Source organism: Carex rostrata, chromosome 16 (assembly GCF_964058835.1).
Source record: "Carex rostrata chromosome 16, lpCarRost1.2, whole genome shotgun sequence".
Lineage (NCBI taxonomy): Eukaryota > Viridiplantae > Streptophyta > Magnoliopsida > Poales > Cyperaceae > Carex > Carex rostrata.
The window spans coordinates 7,396,008-7,401,946 of NC_135933.1; the positions used below are offsets into that span (position 1 = coordinate 7,396,008).

Sequence of the window (5,939 nt, forward strand, 5' to 3'; positions counted from 1 at the left end):
TTACTCACCCCTAGACACAGGATTGATTATCTACTACCTACCAGCAGTCAAAATTTTCCCATTTAATATAAAAGGCACAAAAGATCATAGCATGAGTTGAATGCACATGAGTCGGCCATGGGTGAACATTTTTTGGAAAAGTATTGGGGGTCAAACTTTTACAGGTCTCAAATATATGTAACTTTTATGTGTTAATTGAATAATATTGAATTTTCAAAATATCGAATATATGGAACAAAAAAAAGTTAGATATCTCTACCTCTACTAAATAATTTGAATAATATTTATTCCCAGGATCATATTTATCAACAAAATAACATCTCTAATTTTTGTATATTAGTTAAACTAAAACTTGTAACTAATTTTTGTCGTCATATTTTATAGGTTTTAAGTAATTCCTTGAAACGTATCACTATTTTGGACCACTCTAGGACCATTGTGTGTTTTTTTTTAAATTTTTTTTATGTTTGTGCTTAACTTTATTCATTTATTTATATAAACTTATTTGATTATATTAAAGATAAGTAACATGATTATTTTTTCGTTGACATGAAATGACTAATAAATATAATTTATTTTTAGCTTAATTTTATTCACTACAGTAACACTTTATTTAGTTCAGATTAGTTAAGACAATTTGCTTAATTAATTACATTTTAATCATCAGTGATGAAATACATTGGCATCTAGATTCAAAAACACACATTCAGAAAATCATATATCATTATCCAAAAGATGAAAATGTCCTCACTAAATTACACATTGAACAAAAATAATAGCATTCAATTTTCAATATTACATATTACATAATCAGATAGAAAAATAGTAAATGTAAAAAAAAAAAAAAACTATTCTTTTATAAACAAATAACGAAGATGACTTTGGAGCAGATCCTGCTAGACTTGATATTGCTGCCACAACCTTTATCATGCTTTCCATTCCTGATCTACTGGAAAAAGAGGATTGTCTTGGATCTCTTTGGAAAAAGATGGCCTATGACAGATCCAATCTCCACAACGGCAAGAGATTTTGCCAATTACCGCAAGGCATTTCCTAGAGAAATGCCAATATCTATAACAAAAAAATGTTTTTAATTATGAGCTAATATGATGAATTAGTACTATTGAATACTAAAAGTCAATATAAAAATGTACTGGAGTTAAGAAATGACATATTAAAGGAAGAAGACAATAAAATATCGGAAAGTGTAAAATGTCTGTCTGAAAGGAAACTCTTTACGGGTATTTGAGATGGTTATTTAATTAAAGAGATTCCTAGAGTACTATAACAAAATTTCCATGCCTAAATTCATTCCATACTGCTGGGAGCAACACATGCTATGAGGATAATCCGAAAAAGGACTCTATATAGTTTTTTACAGCCGTAAATGCATCTAAAGGACTGACATTTTGTTTTATACTAGTTGCTTGTAGTTCTTTGAAGTCTTACTAAGAGAGAGTTCAGTTTGGGCCGTATAGTAATTATGTGCCGAGAAAATATCCTAACCTGTAGATAATTATTGGGCTGGACTATCATCTATTTACATAGGCTCCTAAATCTTTCCAATAATGATGCTCCCAATTTACACAAATTCCTAAATTTTTCTACTTAATATCCAGAAATCTGAATGCAAAGAAAAAGGTGAGGTCTCAGGGTGTGCTGTGAATTCATATTACCTCCGATATCTCAAATCCCAAGTTTGAATCCGGTTCATTCATTATATATTAGCACAAAGTTTAAGAGGGTCCAGTGTATTATAGGTTTGGGCCGAATTGATCTGGATTGGATGGTCCAGATTCATACTCAAACGGTAAGGTAATGCAGAGAATCTAAATTTGTGGCCCGCTTTAAAAGATGGAAAAGAGAAATGCATGAAGTAAAATCTAGTGAGAGTGGATAGCATCACAAGCTCAGAAAGGCAACCTTAATTCTACCCTTTTTTTCAGTTTATATTAAGAGATCATGAATATGGGAAGTACTGAGAGATTTGGGTCTTAGTTCTAAATTAGAATTCTAGATTATATATGTCATCTAAGGCAACTCAAATTTTGATTTTAGATCCGGACCATCTGATATGTTTTGACATGAAAATTAAAGAGACATGTGCATTCCACCTTGAACAGGATTGATCTGGATTATGATCTGACAGTCTGGATCCAAATTCAAAATTTGAGTTACCTCAGAAGATTTGGACTATGTGTGAGCGAGTTTTATGTTCACAAAATCACGTGCATGCATGTATACCGCTATTAAGTACTTCAGCTAATTATGTGTGAGAGAGTTTTATGTTCACATGCATGCATGTTCATATGAATTATTAAATTTGGATATAAAAATTTTCATGGAGTGGATCTCGTAAAATCTCTCGTGAATGGGATTCGGATCATGTTAGAATTCAATTCGAATCTGATTTATTAACATTCCTAACGAAATTTTGATATTATAGAATAGATCTGGCGAGAATATTATATCTAATTATGAAAGGAGATTTCTAAAGAGATTGTCCCATGAATATTTCAGTACTAATCTTCAATGTTTCTATTGTAGCTAAATGACTAGCTAATTAACTCTATTTTTTCCCCAAGTGGAAAATAATAATTTCCCCTCATTTATAAAGCAGTAGAACAAGTAACTAAAGGAAATTATATAGCAAAACAATGACAATGAAAAGAAATATTTGAATGAGAATAATAAGAGGTCAATGTGTACCTTAACAGCAGATAATGAATCAGCCAAAACTTCCATCTTCAACAATTGTGCTTTTCTTATTGCAAAAACCATGAACTTATGTCTCCATCCCCTCTTCACTGATAATAACCAAGAGTATATAGATGGCGGCAGCAAGGAAAAACCCTAGCATCCTTTTTATAGGAAGGGATGAATTATTTGAGCCGTTCGATGAAAAATGGATAGATGCAACGTGGTCACAAAACCAAAAACAACTTTTGGTAGTACATTGATTACGAGCCAACAGTTTACGAAACTGCTTACCAAAACACTTCACATTTTTTACGTAAATCCGGTCGACAACTTGACTATACACCACAAATAGTTATAATTTGACTATACACCCTAAATAGTAATTATTTGACTATACACTGCAAGTAGTAATAATTTGACAATTTGACTATACACCACCTGGAAATACTACGTCTTCCGTTTGAAATAGAATAAAAATGTAGTGATTAATACATACTTTAATTTAATTTTATTGATGTTTTGCAATGAAGTAAAAAAGGTGATTAACAAAGATAATATGAAGTAGGAACAAGAACAGAACACCAAAATATCCTCGAGCATTTATGTCGGATTCCAAGGAAGATTTAGCAACAAATTATCATAAATATAAATATTTATGGGTTTTAACTATTTGAACCAAACACACTAGTTGGTATTTAATACTATAAATATTAATAGATTCCTTTTACTCGCATTATTGCTTGATGTAATAATTTACGTTAATATACAAATTACTACTAAAATTAAATTAACTTAATTTAAATTATTTGGAAAAGAAGGGCATTTTAATTACGAAATATAAATTTAAATAACAATAATAATAACCAATAGAAGATTGAATCTAATAGGTATTTGTGTTCTAATGAGGTGGAGTAACATTACTTCACCTATAGAGGTAAAATTGTTGGAGTGAGTAATTAATCCATCCACTTCATCTATAAAGTATCTAATCCTTTGCCAATAATAAACAAGAGTGAATAGTTGACAGAGTATCTATGTATTTCTCAAGGAAAACTCTCAACACCGTTTTTATGAAAAAAGATGAACTATTTGAGCCGTCGGATGAAAGATGGATGCCACCTAGACAAAATCGAAAACACCTTTGGTATAAATGTCTGTGTAACAAGACACACAGCATTATCTTATGTACATATGGTCCACAATTAGACTCAATGTTATTAAATGCGGTTTTGATGCGGTATGTGGCCACATATACAGATTTTAATGCAGACTTATATATATGCATTTTTTTTCATTAAATATTTAATATGCATATTAAAATAAAACAGTTTGATGTTTTTTATTTCGTAAAAAAAAGATGTATCTAACGCTAGAACCAAAGTTATATAAGAGCCTATTATCATACTTATTGTAATTAACTGCATGTATGGATCGGATTGTACTCGCTGTAATCGTGTCAAATACATGTAAATATAATATAGATGCGATTTACAGGGCCAGTTTGATTAGGCTGAAAATATGCAAAATTGGTTATCAAATGATAACTCTTATCAGGACCCTTTTATATTTGACATGATTTACAGGGCCCAACAAGCAGCCCAACGCCTCATCACTCAGCAGCCAGACTGTCCAATACTCCGGCTTTTATGTCCATGATTTAGCCCCACAACATTTAATAACAATAAAGAGGAAGTAGAGAGGCTATAAAACACCTTGAGTGGAATGGTAAGAGAGCACATGGACAGGTTCTGGATCTGGATATTTTCGGATCAGGGACTCAAATAATGGGTTATGGATCTGAATATTTTCGGATCTTGAGAATCCGTATTTATTTTGTTACTAAATAAAATATTTTAAGTGGGTTGCATTTGGTTTTGGTTAACTCTGAGGTTGTAACCGCATAGTCGGATTTTATGCGGTCGATGACAGCAACCGCATATGCGGCAGCATAGACCGCATTTTAATACAATGATTAAACTATACACCACAAATAGTTATAAGCAATCATGCTCTACTTGGCAAGTGAAGTAGAGGAAAAATAGAGCAGTGATTAATACGCATAATCAAAGACAATATAAAGAAGTACTAACCAGGATAAAAGACCAAACTATCCTCGAGCAATTATGTTGGATTCTATAGAAAATTTAGTAATTAAATATTAATGGAGTAAAACTATTTGAACCTAACACGCTAATTGGCATGTAATACTATAGAAATTTATGTATTCTTTTACTTGTATTATTGCTTTATGTAATGGTTTTACGTTCATAGAAATTACTAATAAATTAAATGAACTTAATTTAAATTATTTGTAATTTTTTTTTATTATTATTATTAATATTAATATTAATAATGATGATGATGATGATGCTGCTGCTGATACCATACTTCATAAAAGTATTTGATGTCATGGTTTAATTAATACCAAACTTCATCTTAATAATAATAATACCATACTTCATCTTACTCATATTTTACACTTTCGTTTGGTAGTTTAAGTCACGATTTAATTAATCCGCCTAGAGGAGTAAGATGTTGTGAAATGAACCTCTGCCTATGACAGTAGGTTCTAAACCCCCAAAATATATTTAGTTGACATCTTAAATTCCTTCTATTAAGCTTAATCTGGTTCCTATATGCCATAATCTAATTAATTGAAAGAACTAGAAATTACTGAAAATGTCGACTTTGCACCCCGACCCTTTAGCAATCCCTCGTCTTTTCCTTCCTTTTCTCAGCTGCTCTGGCCTCCTTGCACCAACCATAACTCGAGGGATGGGATTATATATACTAGGGAGGAGCATGCTTGGGCCCTATGTTGTGCCATTAATGGCCTGTTCATGGCAGGAAGAGGAAGAGTAAGGCCCCGCACCTTGCCGCCCTCGCCATGGCGCCCAGCCCTGCACTTCTTACAGTTCGCCCCCGCCCTCCGACGAGGCGATTTTGCGATTTGGCCTAGCCACTCACAGCCGCTCCTCACTTCTCTCTTTTTCTTGAAGAACTGTTTTGTAGCGGGTAGCGAAATATGGGCTAAGAATTAGGTTGCCACAAGGGCCCAAACAGGAATAGGCAACGGATCAGACGGAAACAGAAGTCCAATTGATATGAGCCTAATATAGTTTTTCAAAATTTAGGAATCATACTGGATTCACCCTCTATGCGTAGTCCTATTCAGTCAGGGATGTAAGAGGAATTAATCTCACAATAATTTTGACATATAGTCATATAGACATATTTAG

At 32.4% G+C, this 5,939-nt stretch overlaps 1 long non-coding RNA gene across 1 annotated transcript; it reads right to left on the reverse strand.

The window, feature by feature from the left end:
* Positions 1-705: 705 nt before the first annotated feature.
* Positions 706-5,706, reverse strand: LOC144567763 (uncharacterized). The gene is made up of 2 exons (XR_013515502.1): positions 2,710-5,706; positions 706-1,071 (listed from the first exon to the last, which is right to left on the reverse strand). It is a non-coding gene; the product is annotated as an uncharacterized LOC144567763 (long non-coding RNA).
* Between the last annotated feature and the right edge of the window lie 233 nt (positions 5,707-5,939).